Here is a 19,200-nt window from a genome sequence, read left to right as displayed (position 1 = left end):
CTGAATCTATCAAGATCCTACCCTTTACCCTGATCCTAGGTGACTTTAACTTCCCAAACATAGATTGGAAGAATGACTCATGCCAGAACAGAAATGTCCAGAGATTCCTTGATTTTGTCAATGCAAATGCCTTGGAACAGCTAGCTGATACTCCCACAAAGGGTGATAATATCTTCAACTTGGTATTAACCAACATGATGAACCACTGCAGCATCTCTACAGTATCATCCTCCCTGGGAAGATCCGACCATAAAGCGGCCACTGTCGAAGTCACCATGTCCCCCAACCCCACTCTAGCTAGGATCAGACATAAAAACTTCTCCAAACCTGATTACAGCTTCCTGTGGGATGGTAAAACTGCTTCTTAGTCTCACCCCCCTCTGTAGGAACTGGCACAGATATCCAAAACTACACCAAAGCACTATATGAGCATCTATATAGATGCATGGAATCAGGAATACCCAACAGAACTAAATCATCCTCTGCAAGGAAGAGTAAATCTGTCTGGTAAATAAACTCTATAACAAAAGGAAAGAAATTACTGTCCAAGACCAAGAAGGAGCAGGTGCCCAATTTGCAGTGGCGGCTGGTGACTTCAAATCACAGGGGGGCTGCAGGAGACAGCTGAATGGGTGGGGTCAAGGGGAGGGGGTGTGGTCACACAATCAGTTCTGAAAAAAATGGATGAAATTAACATTTCAGCTAAGAAACCTTCTCTTATGGATACAGAGCTTCCTACATTCCAAATATCTGTGCCTCCTATATACTGTAATCAACTCTAAAGTCACTGTTCTTTGGGGAAAGGAGATTCCCCTATAGCAGTCACTACCCTCAATATGCATACATAACATTGCCAGTGTGATGTAAACCCAAGACTGCATCCCTTCACAGGGAACAGCTTTAAGAAGAAAAGCAGCATCAATAAATGATACAGCAATCAGGAAGTACTTAGTCTCACAAAGCTAACAAACATTGATGCATAACAGCCAGCCACATGGCTTCCTGGCAGATCCCTGGCTATGGCCCAGATGATCCAAGTTCAGTTGGGAGCATGGGCACTGAAGTAGCCAGCTGGATGGGGGAAGGACAGAGAGTTAGTTGTGACAGCTAACCCACCCTTATCCTCCGTGGAAGGATAGGTATACACAGTACCCTGCTGAAAGGGTGGCACCGTTGGGTTAGACTACAGGGGTAAGATCTATACAAGGAGGTGGGGCAGAGGCTGAGAGCCTGTTAACAAGAACTTTACTTTAAATATTGGTATTCCAGGTATGCAACAGGAGCTGTGCCAAGCATAACATATCGGTCAGCACAGAAGGGAATATAATCTCTTGACACCCTGCAAGATAACTACACATGATCCCCGACGCTTACATTCCATGACTGGTGCCCGTGGATGCTGGGTAGTTGGCAGAATTAATGGGTAAATGGTAGATGGGAAGGTGATGGTCATAAGAAGATTATGTGGTCAAAAAGCACATTAAAACTTTTTTTGATGGACAACCCAACAGTGGTGTATTTTTGATCGGCAGTCTACCTCACTGAATTGGAGAGTCACATGACATGATGATACAGCTTTTCTTCATAAAAAAATCTTTGTTCACTCAGTGTGTTAATGCAAATGTGTGAATTCCTGCACAGAAAATGATTCGAAGGGATTAACTATTGGTAAGCATCACACTCTGACAAAAGTGTTAGAAGAAAACAGGCATGGGCAAGCATACTCAGGTTACTGAGCTCAGTAAATATTTTCTGAGTGTTTCTGAGAAGCATTATGGATCACACTGCTCAGAACATCTAGAAGTGGCTAATGAGATAGCCGGCTACAGCATATCTCTGTGGACAGCGTGCTTCAAGACACCACCACTCCTTTGATAATGAAAAACAGCATTTTAATGACAACAGCTGAATCTGAATTGCATGTTTAAATCTATCCAGTGTAACATTTGCAGAGTATTTGTATAGATATTACGTGAGGTTTCAGGACAAAACAGAAACATCTGGTCACACCCAGGCAAAACCAGGAAGGCATGCAGTAGCAAACTAGATAATTCAGATTCCTGTTTCTATAAATAGCAACAGTAGATATTTTGTTATAAGCAGTATGTATAACACAATGTATTAACTCATATTAACAAGTTTCACCATGAACTATTTTTTTTTTGCCTAGTCACTGGTTCTACTTCCATTTAGAATGTATTTTGCAGACAACTGTTTATAATTAATTTACTGAGTTTTTCTAAGTGAAAATGACTAATAATATAGCACAAGTCACCCAGTTGACTGAGAAAACTGGGAATATAAAAATGTATTCCACAATGGACCATGACTGTTTCTTGAGAACAACCCAACATTGCATACAAATACGACCTTTCCCTGTACTTAACTACAATTTTGCATTAATATTTACACAATGAATTCTCTAAGCAAGGGTTACTTGATCTAAGAAGTCACCAAATAGATGAAACAAAAGAAAAAGTTTTGATGTGAAGGCTATAGCTAACATTTACTTACTTAATTCTGAATCTGCACCTTCAAGTTCGTTCACGCTGTACTTTAAAACTTTTCTTCTTTCTTCTTCTTTCTTCTTTTTCTTCTGTTCTTCTAGGAGTAGGCACACCTCACACGCTGCAGAAAATAAATCCACCCAAAAAAACATAAAATGATCCGATTGACCGATTCCCAAATAAATCCAAAAAAAAAAAAAGTAAAAAGATCACGAAACTAAACAAACATACAAAGCAACTGAAAGCTGAAGCTCGAAGCAGCTAAATGACTGATTGATTCTCGCTCTTTTCCCAGGACATAAAGCCCGGGAAGACAGCGACAACCAATCAGCAGCATTTGCCCAGCAAGCACGTCATGACGTGCCTGCGGACGTTGCAGTCCGAGCCCCTTCGATGTCTATGCGGTTTGTGTCTCAACCGCATAGACTTCTGGGGAGTTCTGGGCATCACAATGATGCCTTCTTTGCTCCTCCGGGCTGCAATGAAAACATTGCAGCAAGAATTTAAAAAAAAAAAAAAAACGCTGTTGCGATAGAAGCACGCAATGCGCATGTGTGTAATTTCGAGTCGCGGACTCGAAATTTAAAGTATAAAAACAGATTTCATTTTTTTTTTTTTTTTTTTTACATAAAAAAAAAAATAAACTAAGTACTCAGCTGTCTAGCTGAGGGGGCTGCAGTCCGGCAGCCCGATGCCACGAGCCGCCCCTGCCCAATTGGAAGCAATGTCTCCTTAGCTGGAACAAGCAAATAAGACACTAGTGAAATCCTCTACAGCTGAACAAATGCAACACTTAAGAACAAGCAGCAAAAGCATAATAAAGTAGAAGGGGCACAAATACATACATACATACATACAAATGTTTCAAGCATGGGCATTAAGCCCTTCTAGCTTGCCAATAAGTCAAAACACTTGTTCCCATAATAAATGTCCAGGCTGTTCTTAAAAATATCTAAATTAGTACTTGCTTTAATGTAATTAGGTAGTCTGTTCCAAGCATCAGCTACTCTGTCAGAGAACCAATTAGTACACTTTTCATTCCAATAGCATCTTCTACATAGGTTATCTGATGATTTCTAGTACTTTTTGATAACCCCAAACATTCCCAGAGGTAGTTGTCCCTAAATGCCCTATATACCTGAATAAGATATCCTCTTAAATATCTGTAAGAGACACTGTACAAGTTCAGATATTTTAGTCTTTTATAATAACTTAGATTTTAACATCCATGGATGCTCTTAGTATATTTCCGCTGTACTCTTTCCAGTTTATTCATGCTTGTTTTCCTATAGAGTTTCCATATTGTTATTCCATACTCAAGTTTGGGTCTAATGTAACTATGGAAATATACCCCCCTGATGTTGCATGCCTATATCCTGATGTTAAACATTTTTTTTTTACTTTTTGTACTCAAACACTTTCTCTTTCAAAACTTTCCACATTCCATCTGCAGTTTTTTCCACTGAACACCTCATTCCTGTTAGTTTTATATAGCAACTGTTTTGCTTCCCTATAATCTGTAATTAACCTTCTGTGCACTGGCTTAGATTTCAGTTTGGCAGGATTATCTATCAACAAATTAACCTTTATTACCCCAAAATCAGTGCACATCAATGGTGGTAAAACTTGACTTGAAGTTACTGTAATTTCTTTGAGAACACAAACACTATCTAGTATATTCCGCCCTGGTAGGTTTTTTTACAATCTGAAGCATTTGCTGTTCTTGAATATACTCTGAATAATTTCTTTACTAATGTTGTTGAATCAATATTATTCCAGTCTGTTTCTGGTAAATTTAAGTCCCCAGCTAATATTATTTTTCCCTCCTGTGTTTCATGTAAGAAATGTATAAATTCCTCTGGGTCATCTACACTTGACTTTGGTGGTCTGTACACTCCAACAATTGTTATATGTTCCAGGGTTGTCTTTATTGTCACAGTTACACAGTGTATAATATTGGTGTTATCACTGAACATGTAATAATCACAAGTCTCATAGCTATCTTTAATCCCTATCATAACACCTCCACCTGATTTTTTGTTAGAATGTCTGTTATAGTAAAAGCATTTATACCCTGACAGAGCTGATTTCCAGTCATTGTTCTTTAACCATGTTTCACAAACTATAAAAACATCAATCTTGTCGGAACGTAGCAAATTTTCTAATAAAAAAAAAAACTTTATTATTAATGCTCCTAGCATTAACAACCATCAGAGATGCATCAAATGCTGCTATCTGTGAACTGTTACATTTTTGACCTGGCAAAAATCCTGGCTAGTGTTTGTCAAATATTGCAAAATATCTGCTGCAAAAATTTTCTTCCCTGATCTAGACAAATGCATACCATCCTGTCTGAACACGTGCCCAAAAGAAGGCTTGGATGCTGTACACATTTTCATTTTTAAAAACAGGACATTTTTTTCCATGTAGGTGTTTATCCAAAAAAATATTTTCATTCACAGTGACCTGACTATCCTTTCTATAGGTGATTTGTGAAAAAATATGTCCTAACACCAGTACAAGCTATACTATCTAGGAGGGCTGTCAGTTCCCGACTAACAGAGAATCTTTGCTGGTGACATCATTTGTACCAACATGAATAAAAACAGATCCATACTTCCTTACATTAAGGCGTTCCAAGGCTGGTTTCACATCTTCTATTTTTGCTCCTGGAAAGCATAACACTACTCGATGTTCATTATCATCTCTGAAATATAAGTATCAGTTCCTCTAATAACTGAATCTCCAATTACAAGAATATCTTTGCTGACCATCTCTGAAGAATCTTCAGCTTCTAATACAGTCATTTCTGCTCTATCAGTTGTTACGAAGGATAGATCTTCATCACTATTAGTCTTATTAATTCCACTGTTTTCATTGCGTATTAAATTCTCATCCAGCTGGCATTGTAAATCCACAGCTTGAGCCATGTAGTCAACATCTGTCTTTCTCTTCTTTTTCTTGCAGTAATTTTCTTCAATCCTTCCACGTTCAGTTTTGATTTCTTCCTTTTCACCTGCCCCTTGCTTCTTTTTTCTACCTTTTCCATTGGAAAGGTGATGCCTTTTTCTGTAGACTGTGGGTTTTCTGATAGATATCTTCAATCCCTGTCACCAGTGTGTTACATAACAAAGTAGAATCCTTTTTACTACATATTCTCTTTCCTTTACATTCATTAGTCAGTTTCTTTTTCTTTCTTATTTGTTGAGAATTTCTTCCTTTCTTTCTTTTTTTTGTTTCCTTCTAAACAAACCGGATCCTCAGATTGCTGAGTATTTGCATCCACAATTCCATAGTTTTCAGGGGCCTCATCATGTTTCATAGGAGTTGAATGTTCTTTGCAGAAAATAGATGCATCGTTTCCTAGATCTGTTCTGTTTGTTCTATGCTTAACATTATTTAGTTCATCAGTCCAGCCATTAATATATGATACAACAGTTCTCCAAGCAATGCCAATTGCACATGTGCAATCAAGTCGAGATTTGCTTCTAACAATGCTAAGCAAATCATCCAACTTTTGATACGAGGAACAAAGATCACCTGTGTTATCAACTGTTACCTTTAAATATGCATAGTGTTTATTACACTGTACAAGATACTTGTGCATTAGCAAATCATTAATTGCATACTCATTTAAGGAATCCATATTCAGCTTTAATTGAATAAAATATTGCAAAGGAAAAAAATTACACAAAGTCAGTAGCAAAGAATTCAAAGGAACTTAAATCAACTTCTATGACAAAAATTATACCAGCAATATCCAACTACATAATAAAATACAATTAAGTTGTTCTGACCATACAAGTTCTGCCAGCCAGCCAGAAGTTGTAATTTATTCACAATCAAAAGTGAAACTAAAGATAAAACAACAAAATATGAATCAAAGTAAAGCTTGTTAATAAGCAGTCTCTTCCTACCTACAAACAGTTAAAAATAGTGATAACAATTGCAATATAAATTCAAATAAAACTGCTCTACTCTGTCAAGTCTACAACAAATCACAAACCAAGACAGGCTTGTTTTGATATGCTCAGCACAGTAATTCAAGGTTAAGAAACTAAGGGGGTGGGCCTTCCCACATGATCTCACTGTGCTCACTGCTCAGTAGAATGAGCATGATTTTGTATCTGAAACACCATAACCTAATTGAAGCCTATAAGTCAAATTTTATTTTATCCAGAACTTAAAGTTTAGTCATTTGAAATGACTGAGGCTGTGGTCTACACTGCAAAATCTCACAGTTCTACAAACAGTGCTGCACTTAGGGTCACCACCTTTTCAGATGGTTAGTCAATCGTTCATTGCTCTATATATTCCTCTAAGCATATAGTTTGTTGATTCTCTATTACTTTTTGACAACCATAAATCCATCAAGTCTGGACCCTCCCTCCTGTCCTTCAAAACCTTCAGGTACAATGAATAGCCAAATATATCTACTTTCTTGCTCAACCTCAGAATGTACAAGTTCCTAATCATACTATACAACTCCTTCCATTTCTTATTCATCATACTTTATTCACTTCCTACCAGCTAGCAAATTCTCATGCCCAGGTCTATGAACAGGAAATAACCGTGTTTTATTTTTTCAATTTAATTGTGTAATGTGAGAATGGAAAATATTCTATTTCAACTTAGTACTGTGTCACTACAGAGCAAGTACCTCTTTGTATCTCGATCAGTTATGAAATAACTATCTAAAGTATCATTGTAAAAAAATGTGATTTTCTCCAAAAGACTCAGCTGCAAATGGCCTTGGCTCAGTCTGACTTCTAGGAAAACAAGATAGATATAGATAGCTGTTTATATTAGTAGAATTTATTCAGACTATGCTGTCCACTTTATATGGGACACCAAAGCAACCTAATCATGTTTTTAATGCACATCAAGTCCAATGGCATGAGAAATACTCTGCCTAGGGATCTGAACCTCTTCTGAAACATCAACAGAACAATTTGGAGGGATTTCTCAGCAAAAATACTGCTGCTCTGGAAAGGATTCCCCATCTCCATAAAACAAAATTCATCCATGTCTACGGAAGGGAAACAGATGATGTACAGTGTGACTCTCCCCTGTATTACTATCTGACAAACATGCAAACACACCTCATAAATGTTTTATTCATACAAGGGTTTCCACAAAGTATGTTCACATTTACTACCAGCATGGTTGAATTATAAGTAATCGTCTTAGGCATGAGTTAGGTCAATCTGTAATCAAATGGGGCAGGTAAATTCTATCACAAAAAGGGAAAATTACAAGGCTTAATGGCCTGCCAGGTCAGTTAGCCTAGTATTGAGCTACGAGCATACAACACTTTGGAGTGTTCCGTGACAGCAGTAGAACATCTTGTCACAAAAAAAGGCAGTTATAACTGTGATGCATATTTTGTATTGCTCAAATGTAATGAGGAACGGCATGGGAGACAGAAGTGTAGAAATTGTATGAAGTTAGTCAATTGAGTGTAACGACTGATGTTTTGAAATAAGCAAGACAATAATAAATACATATGCTAACATCAGTCATCACACACAAATTAGAAGCAACATCATTCCTACAATGAAGGTAGTAAATCCTACACCAAACCTGTGCCATTGTGATCCGATTATGCCCACAATGCAAGATCCAAATCCCACTAGGAAGTGAAGTAATGGCCAACTTATTTAGCACACCATCCTCCAAACTCCATTCACAAAGGTACAAGTAGTTGAAACCTGAATAATCTGTTCTCCTGCATTTGCCTGAGCAGCCGCCCCAAACCATAGATGTAACCAGATCACCTGGGTAGCATGCAGTGCTTTATCCGTGAGTACTAGCAGAGATGAAAATATGTAATAAAACTGATAAAACATTATTTTTGGAATAATTGTAAACATGCAGTAGCTGGCTTTTTTAGTTAAAACTGAGAAACAGTATACAATACTATGTTGACAGAATCCTGGCAAAGCTGTTTCCTCAGCAAGGCTGTGTACAGGGAAAATATTTCATAATTTCAAAAGCAGTTTTGCAACACAGCTTTATATGCTGCTGTTTATGCCTTTTAATAATCACAATGAGCACTAGATGCCAATATTCTGAGTGCTGAGGTAGCAACAAACAAAAATTACAAACAGAAGAAAAGTACATAATCAAGCCTGAAGATGAAAAATGACATATAGGAGAGTACCAGGCACAAAGTGACACACACCGACATCCCATAAATTGCACAGATTTGTGCATAACAACCCTTATCTTCCATCAAAACTTTAATATGCACTCCATAAAATAATTCGTTTCATAGTTTAGTACTAGGCTATCTGCCCTGGGGCATTTGTAAGCCTAGCCATAGTGATGTGGCTTTCGCCACCCCATGAAATGGTACAAAAATGCACAGAATAGATTTAGAATACTGTGCCTCTGTCTAGTAGTGACACAATGAAGGCCCCCTTATATAATAGAATTAGTTTACTGTGCCCCTGTCTAGCAGTGACACAGATGTGACCCCAGGGGTAAACTTACGATCTCCCATCCACTCATCAAGATTTCTGTTGAAGAGAGTCAGTGAGGGGCACTGCCTAACATGAACTGGGATCTTGTTCCAAAGCATGGGAAGTCTCTGGGTTATGAATCTATCCCTCCAGCATGTCCTATTCATACTTGTGCCGAGGTTTAAGTCTTTAGCTCTCGTGGTCCTGATGGATTTGGATTTTTTGAGGTGGAGCATGTCCATCAGATCCTGATTGGACATGGCCTTGTACATCAGGCAGAGATCACCTCTGAGCAGGCGGTATGCTACTGAATAGAGCTGGAGTTTCTTTAGTCTGGCAGAATAAAACATATGTTGGAGACCCTTGATCCTCTTGGTGAGGTACTTTTGTGGTCTCTCCAGCTGTTGCAAATGCCGGGTGAGATACATACCAAATGGGGTATTGTACTCAATTATGGGTCTGATGAGGGAGGAGTATAGGGGTACAATGACATCCTTGGATCTGGATGTGAATCCCTTCATGATGAGGTGTGCAAGGTAGAATGTTTTTCTAACCACTTTGGCAACGTGGGTGTCAAATGAGAGGTCGCTGTCGACTTGGGTCCCTAGGTCTCTGATTACTTTTTCCGTACTCAGTGGGTTGCTGTCTATGTGATAATTTGGGGGTACTTTGTTTTTCCCAAAGGGGATGACTATACATTTTTTGGCATTTAGTTTACGGCCGTGACTCCGGCACCAGTTGTCCGTTTCTGTGAGGCCTTTTTGTAGGATGTATGTATCCGCTGGTGTATCGACTATGGCGCCTAGTTTGCAGTCATCTGCGAACTTTGTCAGCCACAACCCTCCCATGTTTGCTTTAACATCTGAGAAATAAATGCCAAACAAGAGGGGTCCCAGGACAGATCCCTGTGGGACACCACTTGTGACTGGCTTTGAGTATGACATTGCTCCAGCGATTTTAACTTTATGGGTTCTGTCCTTTAGCCAGTTTGCAACCCATCTAGTGACATAAGGGTTTATTATTTCCTCAATAATCTTGCAGGATTATAATAAGAGGGGCATGTCTTATTGTTTAGACCAGAGTTGTAGCTAGTTAGCTACAAATTAGACAAGCAGTCCAAAACAGAACCCACCCCATTAATGGCAGAGGTCTTGACAGGATGTTGTGCACAAAAAAAAAATGCATTCCAGCATCTGTAAGACATGTATGCAATGTACCTGCATCGTGGCACATTGTCTTTTAGTTTGCATTATCTGAACTCCTCGGCTACATCAGACAGACTGGCTTTTGCTTAATATGGAACTTTGTAACAAACATCTGTTCAACAGTTGTTAGACTTTGCTTGCATCATATTACCAATACAACTCTGTACACTAACTCATTGTGAGCTACTCCCATAGGTCACTCAAACCAGTGCTGACACTCAGCACTCCTATGCTGCAGTTGCAATGTCAACCAGCAAATGCAAGCATTAGGTGCAATGCAATGCCATGACAGCTAAAACACAGAAATTACTTCACAGCAGCAACATACATTTTATGCACTCTGCCAAGCTGATTTAACACAGGAAAAAATAGTGTAATCTCACACTCTACCAAGTCTAACCTGCAGTGCCTTCAGGGCTAACAAACCACACAAACTGCTACAGTAGGTACAGGACTGCAGTTACAGCTTTGTCCTCATTGCAAATAATAGGTCTGAAATTTTACCCTAGAAGGCAGCTGTGTAAAGTAGTCTAGTGCCAACAATAAGTTATAACCATGTACTTTATTACTACTGAAGAGTCTTGAGGCAAGTCCACTGGAAGGCTAATACAACCACAGTGAAAAACACACGTGTTTTAAAATTTTTGTCTGAAAACAATTGATCGTAACCCATACTAAAACAATTTTTCAGTAGATATTGTAAAACAATTGAACATAAAATTGAGCCCATTAGTGTTGTCGCCTCACAGCATGAGGTTCTCTGGCTCGATTCTCAGCTGGAGCGCCTTGTGTATGGAGTCTGCATGTCCTCCCTGTGGCTGACGTGAAATTTAAAAGACATGCAGGAAGGAGCGTGCGTGCATGTGTGGGTGTGTCTTCTTTGAAGGTTGGGTGCTGGGCTGGCAACTCGACACCGCAAATTGCCACTGTGGTTAGAAAGTCCTTCTATGTGGCACATCTCATTACTAAGGGTTTTGCATCCAGGAAGAAAGAGGTCATTGTCTCCCTCTACTCTTCCCGCAGTAGGCCAGTCATAGAGTACAATGCCCCATTTGGCATGTACTTCACTAGACACCTGCAACAACTGGAGAGGCCGCAAAAGTACCTCACAAAGAGGATCGTAGGCCTTAAACACTTGCCCTATATGGACAGACTCAAAAAACTCCAACTATTCTCGGTCTCATATCGCCTACTTAGAGGTAATCTCTGTTTGACTTACAAAGCCATGTCTGACCCAGCTCTGTTAGAAATGCTACATCTAAAGAAATCCCAATCCTTCCGTACCACACGGTCCAGAGACCTCAACCTCATTACCACAATCAACAGAACACGCTGGAGGGACAGGTTCATAACCCAGAGACTGCCCATGTTATGGAATAGACTTCCCATATATGTCAAACAGAGCATCTTACTGGCAATTTTCAAGAGAAATCTTGATAGAGTGGATGCGAAATAGAAAATTCACTCCGGGGATCACTCCAGTGCCTCTACTTGACAGAGGCACTAGGAACCAAGGTCAGGTGGCACGATGCCAGGATAATCCTATGGCCTAGACTTGTAAAGGCTCTAGGGCCATTAGCCTAGTACACACCTATGAACCTATAAAAATTCACTGCCAATCATTAGTGGACTGGAGTTCCGCTGCGGCGACCCCTAACCGGGAAAAGCTGAAAGACTGTTAGATGGAAGGGTGTTATTTTAGAACATCCTGGGAATCTCATAACAACATAATTCATAAATAATAAATTAATAAATAGCAGATATAGCAAAGACAGTACTCCAAATCAGCAACATATTGTGAATAAGTGAAAATAAAATTAATAACAGAACACAGTGGTACCATAACTCTCAACTGTACAGTTTTTCAATGCCCAATGAATATAAATTATTAAAATAATTACACTTTATAAAACTGATAAACTCCTTCAGTTGTGCATACAAAGGGATTGTAAGCCATCCATTCTTTAGGTTTATGACTGACCTTGCTCTTGTGAAAATATCTGCATGTTGTATCATAAACTAGGAAGGCAGCAACCATGTAAATTCACTAATGTAGCCATTTAAAGCTGTAATTTATAGAGTGGAAAAAGGCAGCATATAAACAATTTTATCCATTAAATTAAGCACAGAGATTAGGGATTAAAAACCAAGGAAATGGTGCATTACACTTGAGTAAGATGGATGATGGTTTAACAAAGCAGACAGTTATAAAAGCCAGATGTTGCTGTGCATATTCACTCATCTCTGAAGTGACCACATTACAAATGGAGGAGATACATAATAAAATGCGGGCTATGCTTCAGCAAAAACATCAAACAGGCACAACAACATTTTCCGTTTGTGTTAAAGTCAAGCGCTATTTTCAGGCTTATTATCGGTTGATTGAATAAATGTTGTGTACACTTCAATGAAACATTTTTAAGAAAAAACACACATACACAAAATAATTAGTACCAATCATAGCATACTTACAGGACAAAAAACAGGACAGTGGAGATTTGAATCAAACACATACCTTTCGTAATGTAAAACTAAAAACATTGGGACTGGAGAACACGTGTGGTATGAGCAAGTATCGTAGTAATCCCTCAACAAAACAGACGTGTCCAGCAACTGCACTGAATAGAGTAGTTCCCACAGTGAGTGAGCATCGCATTTTTATTGGCTGAAGGAAGAATAATTAAAAAAATTTATCTTGTGCATAGTTAATTTATGGGGGCGTTCACAGGGTGAAAGGACTTCAAGGAGCCAGTTCCTGAGCAGTTCTTGGGCAGCAATTGAGAAAAAATTAAAAACAACAAAGGGCGTTATTAGCAAACAGATCGAGTGCCTGTACGTTCCCTACAGCTCTGCGAGACTGTTTTATGCTTCAAGATTGCTCAGAAAACCGGAGCTGTAAGAACGGCAGATGAAAAAATTATCAATATCATGAATTATGATAGCCAAAGGGGTATGACTGAGTGCTACATTGAAACGATGGGGGAAAATAGGACCTCGGAAATGAGAAAACAACCAAACCTACATGTAGTGGTCCTTTAAACTGCAGATGTTTTGTTTTAGTTTTGAAGATTGTAAATTTATTGTTATTAAAATGTTTTGTAATAATATGGAGCTTTTCTCCCCAGGCCTTCTCTGAAAATGGGCTTCCATCCAGTCAGACTTTCCCGGTAATCAAATGTCAATAAATAAATAAATACATGGGTGTAAATGACTGTGAGATATACCTATCTGAATTATATGGAGAGAGACATTAAGGAGCTTTCAGATTGTGTGTCTCAGGCTGGTATGAGCCTAGCATTGACCAGCATATTACCATCACCAAGGATGATGCCGCAATATGAGCAAAAAAAATGAATGATTGCAACAACTGGTTGTCTTTCTGGTGTCATTCTAAAGGGATCCAATATTTGTCAGCTTGGGAGGACATGGTTACAAGACCATGTTGCTTTGCCAAGGATGGTCTGCACCTTTCCCTTCTAGGCTTTTGAATACTGGCTAAAACTTTACCTAACCCCTTAGTTCCTTTTTTAGGCAATGCCAAATTGACAAACCTACCTACATAGCAAAATCAACTCAACTGAACCTTAAAGTGTTACTGCTGAATGCCAGGACCTAAATATACAACTACACCCCCTCCAAGCCCTCCAAACACTTGAGTATAGACATTTGTGCAGTTAACAAGACATGGTTTAAAGCAGCAGAAAGTACCCAGGGGAGTGCATGGTTTCAGTGCCTTGCACACTTTTAGGCCAGTAGCTGCACAGACAAGGCTAAACATGGAGGTGTTTAAATATACATAAGTAACAAGTATACCTCTAGGGTGGTCAAACAAGATGATGTGCTGGAGTTTCTCTACATGCACATCACCATAGGCAAAATCCTGTACTATATTCTAGCTAGCAATAGGTCACCCTTCATCTCCCAAGAAGCTCACAGTGCATACTTGGACCTACTGGAAATACTTACCATCCAACCTAACACCCTAATCATGGCAGACTATAATTACCCCTCTATAAACTGGGAATCCTACATGGCCTCAGATCTACAGGCATAGAGATTCCTGGACTTCATAAATACAAATACCCTTGACCAAATACTGAATAAGCCCACTACAGGCTCCAACATACTGGACCTTGTGCTCACAAATATAGGAGTACGCCCCCCACACTGTCTTCTCAAGCTGTCTCCTTTGAAATCAAAATCAACTCTGTAATCCCATTCATATCAGTTAGGAACTATTAAATTATCTCTTGTTAAGTGATGCTTTGTCAAAACTGTATGCCCCTCCAAACCCCAGGAATAAAGCAGTGTATGCTGAACTGCTCTCAGAACCTTTCTACAACCATGTCAGTGACTACATAGAGGCTGCTGTATGTACCTAGTGGAAGCAAGTCCTGAATATGCCCCAAAATCAAACATCCCTAGGGGCATCCCAGATTAAATAGGATATACAACAAAAGGGAAATAAATTATGGGAAAAATCAGGAAGGGTAATTCCCATAAAGAGAAAAACTCTCTCATCAAAGTAAACAGGCAACTAAGAGGGCTAATTAGGTTAAGCAAAGTATGAGGTTCAGATATCCTCCCAGGTGAAAGATAACATTAAGGGTTTTTACAGCTATGCCAGAAACCTCAAGGGCAGCATAAAGCAATGTGCTAAACTGGTGGTTAATGGTGCCACATGAGCCTGGCAATATAGTGAAACTGTTAACGGACAAATTCAATTCCAACTCTACCCCCCTCTGACCCACAACTATCTCCCCAAGAATACCATCAAACATAATCCCTCCAACGATAACTAGGGATGCACTGGCTGCACACACTAAATCCAAGAACATGGCCTCAATTGTCTCCAATAACATCCCAGGATGTCTCCTGAATAGTCTAAAATATGACATATCAGGACCTGTGGAGTCATTATTTAACTATAGACTTAAAACAGGCTTTGTGCCACGGGAATGGAAGACTGTGACAGTCATCTCCCTTCATAAGGGATGGCCTTCAACATATCCTGGAAACTACAGACCCACTAGTTTGACTAGTCTTATTTGCAAAGCCATGGAAACAATTATCATAAAAATTTAAATTATCAACAAGGAGATAGGAGACCTCCAGACACTGGACCTATCCCAGTTTGTCTTTGTTAAAGGAACGTCATGCTTACTGAATCGGGTGGACTACTTTGAAAAGGTCACTAAGGCAATGGATGAGGGGAAAATGTTGCATACTGCCTACCGAGATTTGACTAAGACATTTGATACAAAACACCTTTTGGCCATTGTCAACAAACCAATTTAACTAGTTATAAGCCCCTTTATAACAAGCTGGACAGCTATCTGACTCAGAGATAGGATGTAGAAAGTTAGAATCCATAAGGCCACCTTCACAAATAGGCAAGTTACCAGTGGAGTCCCCCAGAGCTCTGAACTAAGCTCACTCCTCTTTGGAATCTGCTTCTCAGATGTCAAAGACATTGTCAACAACCTTTGGCTTACCAGGTTTGCAGATGATTGCAAACTGAGAGCAGTCACTGAATCCCCCCAAGATAAGAACACCCTTCAGGAAGATCTACTTTGATAAACACTTGGTGACAAAGCCATGGCTTAAAACTCAGTACCAAGAAATGTAGTATAGTACCTTTAGGAAGTCTGCCACCCTTCCAGCCAGGGTAACTATGGCATCAGTGAAACACCCTTACAGTTGATTGACTAGTCAGTGATCTGGGAATTCATGTAGAGAGTGATGTAGCCTTCGACCAACATGTGCCCAAGGTAGTAAAGAAAATCCTTCTCTGTAGTTCAACTTATAAGCAAGGGTACGGCATCTAGGTCCAGAAAGGTCATCATACCACTCTAGTTGGCCCTCATCAGACCCATCATATTATATAATGCCTCCTTCATTACGTACTGACCAGAGAGATGCAGCAACTGGAACATACACGAAGATTACTTATAAAACTTATACAAGGAATAAACATGGTGTCCTACACTGATCGCTTCAAGCCTTATCTTTTTACTCGGTGTCATATAGACTTCTGAGAGGTGATCTTTGTCTGGCATACAAGGCATCCCTGAACTGTTTTGATGAACCTTTTACACATCTACAAAATAAACAGCATCAAAACTACTAGATTAAAAGACCTAAATTTTGCTTGCGACATAAATAGAACATGTTGGAGAGAGAGTATATTTCTCAGAGAATTCCCATTCTCTGGACCAGGCTCCCCATCCATGTAAAGCAGAGTTCCTCCCTATCCCTATTTAAGCACATCTTTCACTAACGGATGGGTAATCTTAAATTCCACCCTGGTCTGGCTCTTACTTATGAGATGGACAGAAGTAGTCAGTAAATTGACCTTTATATAAATCACTTTTGGGTTGCAGTGCTAGGCTCGTAGTATACACCTATGAACCTAATCATGGTTTTCATTCAGGCTGTTGAATGAAAAGGTCATTAAAAAAAAACTCTAAAGTGCACTTAGAATCCTCATGGCTAATGGGGTCCAGGTGGACCCCAGGCCCCCGGCTTGACATAGTTATTTCCACTGCTGTTTTTACAGTATAGTGTTGGTCAGTTAATGTGCTGAAAGGATGCAGTAAAAAAATGTTGAAGAGCAAGACTAAATTTCTTTCTTTGATCATGGTTTTTATTTAGACCATCACTGACTGAAAAGATACAAATTTCTAAAAGGCTTCTCAGGGCATCTGGGGGCCACCCCTAGATTACTGCAGTTGTTTCCTCCACAGTTAGAGTGCAGTCTTGCCTAACTAGAACATGTTGACTTAATGAATAACTGCAAGTAAAAACTAAAGTAAGACAAACTGTGAGAAAAAGGAGGAAAAAAGTAACTTGGTGATGTGTGTATGCCAGAATGGGGTGGGGAGGGAAGTACAGGCACCAGCTGATGTCTGTGGGGCAGCGAAGGTGGAACCATGGAACCCTTCACCTAGGGCACCAGTTCACCTAAGGCCAGCCCTAATATTTTGTGTGTGTGTGTGTGTGTGTGTGTGTGTGCGTGTGCGTGCGTGCGTGTGTGGGTGTGGGTGTGTGTGTATGTGTCAAATAACTGATATTAAAGGCTTGGTGCTAGACCAAGGTCCTCACCTTGTCTTCCTATATTAAGCGTATATCTCTAAGTGTGTGTGTGTGTGTGTGTGTGTGTGTATATGTCAAATAACTGATATTAAAGTCTTGGTGCTAGACTAAGGTCCTCACCTTGTCTTCCTATATTAAGCGTATGTCTCTGTGTGCGTGTGTGTGTGTGTGTGTGTGTGTGTGTGTGTATATGTGTATGTATGTGTGTGTGTTTGCATGTGCTCGCATGTACACATGTAGAGTACAGGTGTTCATGTTATGGCTGCAGTCAACATAGGAAAGCAAATATCTGTTTACCTACATCATTCATAATGCTTGCTGGCACTAAGACATGACTGGAGCCCCATTCCCTTTCCGTTAAAGTCATTTATGCAGCATGTCTGTATAGAATACAAAGGCGGTTGTAAAATGCTGCCTCTGGCACAAAAAGAACTTTCATTTAAAAGAAATTAATCATTTAACACTTCTTTAAAACATAATACTAAATTAAGTATTACTGAAATGAAGGAAACAAGAATACAATTAACAAAGAGTATGAGCAGAAGCAGTGATTAATAACTCACCTTTAAAATGGATTAAACACGAAGAAAGGTTGTTACTGGTGAGCAGTACGGTATAAAGTCTATTGCACAGTTCAAGTTAAACTTCTTTGTGGAGTTATCTTTAAGTAAAACTGACAAGCTGTGTTGCATGATATTGTTGCGAGGGGGGGGGGGGTCACCATCTCTGCTGATTAGCTGAATGTTCTGGAATGCCACACCTATAACCTCAAGCTCCCTTCCTGCACAACTACAAATTATGAATTGCAAAGTGTAATATGAACATTAACTTCATACAGCATACTTAGTGTGTAGATAATTATACTTTTTTATCAGAAAGCAAACCTTTATACTTTCTACAGTGATATATTAACTAAGTTCAAAAGTACCTTTGCCCTCAAACTGCTAAATTCAGAAAGAAATACCATAATGGCAAGGGGCAGACCCACACACGGTGTCCAAAAGGTTGTGGGAAAACAGAAATGATAAAACCAGGCTAGATAACAGGATTGTTTGAATTCATTGACAGTCACAGTTAAGTCTGAGTTGATCCACTGAGGCAGTCTGCAAGGATACTGTCTCTTGCCCTGGCTGTGAATAACCGACTGTTGAAATACTAAGGAGTATGCAAGAACAGATTTTATTAGCTTCTGTGTAGCCTCATACTGACGGTTCAGCAGAAGGGGCTAAGGCAGTTACGAACTGTGCTTCATTGTGTTGTTGGTAGTAGTGGTTTGAGTCATCTAGATTCCATTTGCATGTTGTTTGACCCTAAACAACTTACTTCTTCATTCACCTTCTGAAAAAGCCATAGTCCCTTATCTAAACATATAATGAATAAACATATAAATTGATTGAAGTTAAATTCTTCTTTGCATAGTGCTAGCTATACTGATCAGGATATAGTGTGTGTTTTGTGGTGTGTGTGTGTGTGTGTGTGTGTGTGTGTGTGTGTGTGTGTGTGTGTGTACGTGCGCATGGGTGTTTTCAGGGTTGTTGTAAGTTCTGTGTGTGCTGAAGTGGCTAAATAGTAAGCAATGCATCATGCCTCATGAACACAACAAAATCACTACCAGTAGACCCCCACTTCACTAAAAGAAAAACCTGTGACACATAATATGTTTTCCAAACAAAGTGAGAGAGATATCTATTGTCATATTAGTGAAGCAGTCTTTTCTAGAAAGCTAAAATGCACTCTGAGGTTCTTGAGTCCTTGCACTATTTTACTGCTTTAATAAACGTGATTATTAGTTGCACCAAGAGGAAAATGTGGTCCCTATTTTAACATCTTTGGACATGCTGGTGACTTTAGAGATCCTGCATCGTGAACTAGGATTATAGTTAAGTTACGTATCAATTTCACAGCATTGTTAGGAAATGTTTGTCTTTA

General features: G+C 39.3%; 1 protein-coding gene across 2 annotated transcripts in view; it reads right to left on the bottom strand.

Annotated features, from left to right (window-relative positions):
• The window catches only part of LOC122802512 (inosine-uridine preferring nucleoside hydrolase-like), a 440,651-nt gene extending 422,736 nt beyond the window's left edge, over positions 1-17,915 (bottom strand). Inside the window, exons 1-2 of one of the 2 annotated variants that reach the window (XM_044072166.1) lie at positions 17,835-17,915; positions 2,515-2,628 (exon numbers count right to left, since the gene is read on the bottom strand). The gene's annotated coding sequence lies outside the window, so the exon portion shown is untranslated. The remainder of the gene's footprint in view (positions 1-2,514; positions 2,629-17,834) is intronic. The other variant, XM_044072167.1, reaches the window with a different exon arrangement.
• Positions 17,916-19,200: the final 1,285 nt, after the last annotated feature.

This window comes from Protopterus annectens, chromosome 5.part0 (genome assembly GCF_019279795.1).
Source record: "Protopterus annectens isolate FY-2018-M chromosome 5.part0, PAN1.0, whole genome shotgun sequence".
Taxonomy (NCBI): Eukaryota; Metazoa; Chordata; order Ceratodontiformes; family Protopteridae; genus Protopterus; species Protopterus annectens.
This window is presented reverse-complemented; position numbering and strand designations above follow the sequence as displayed.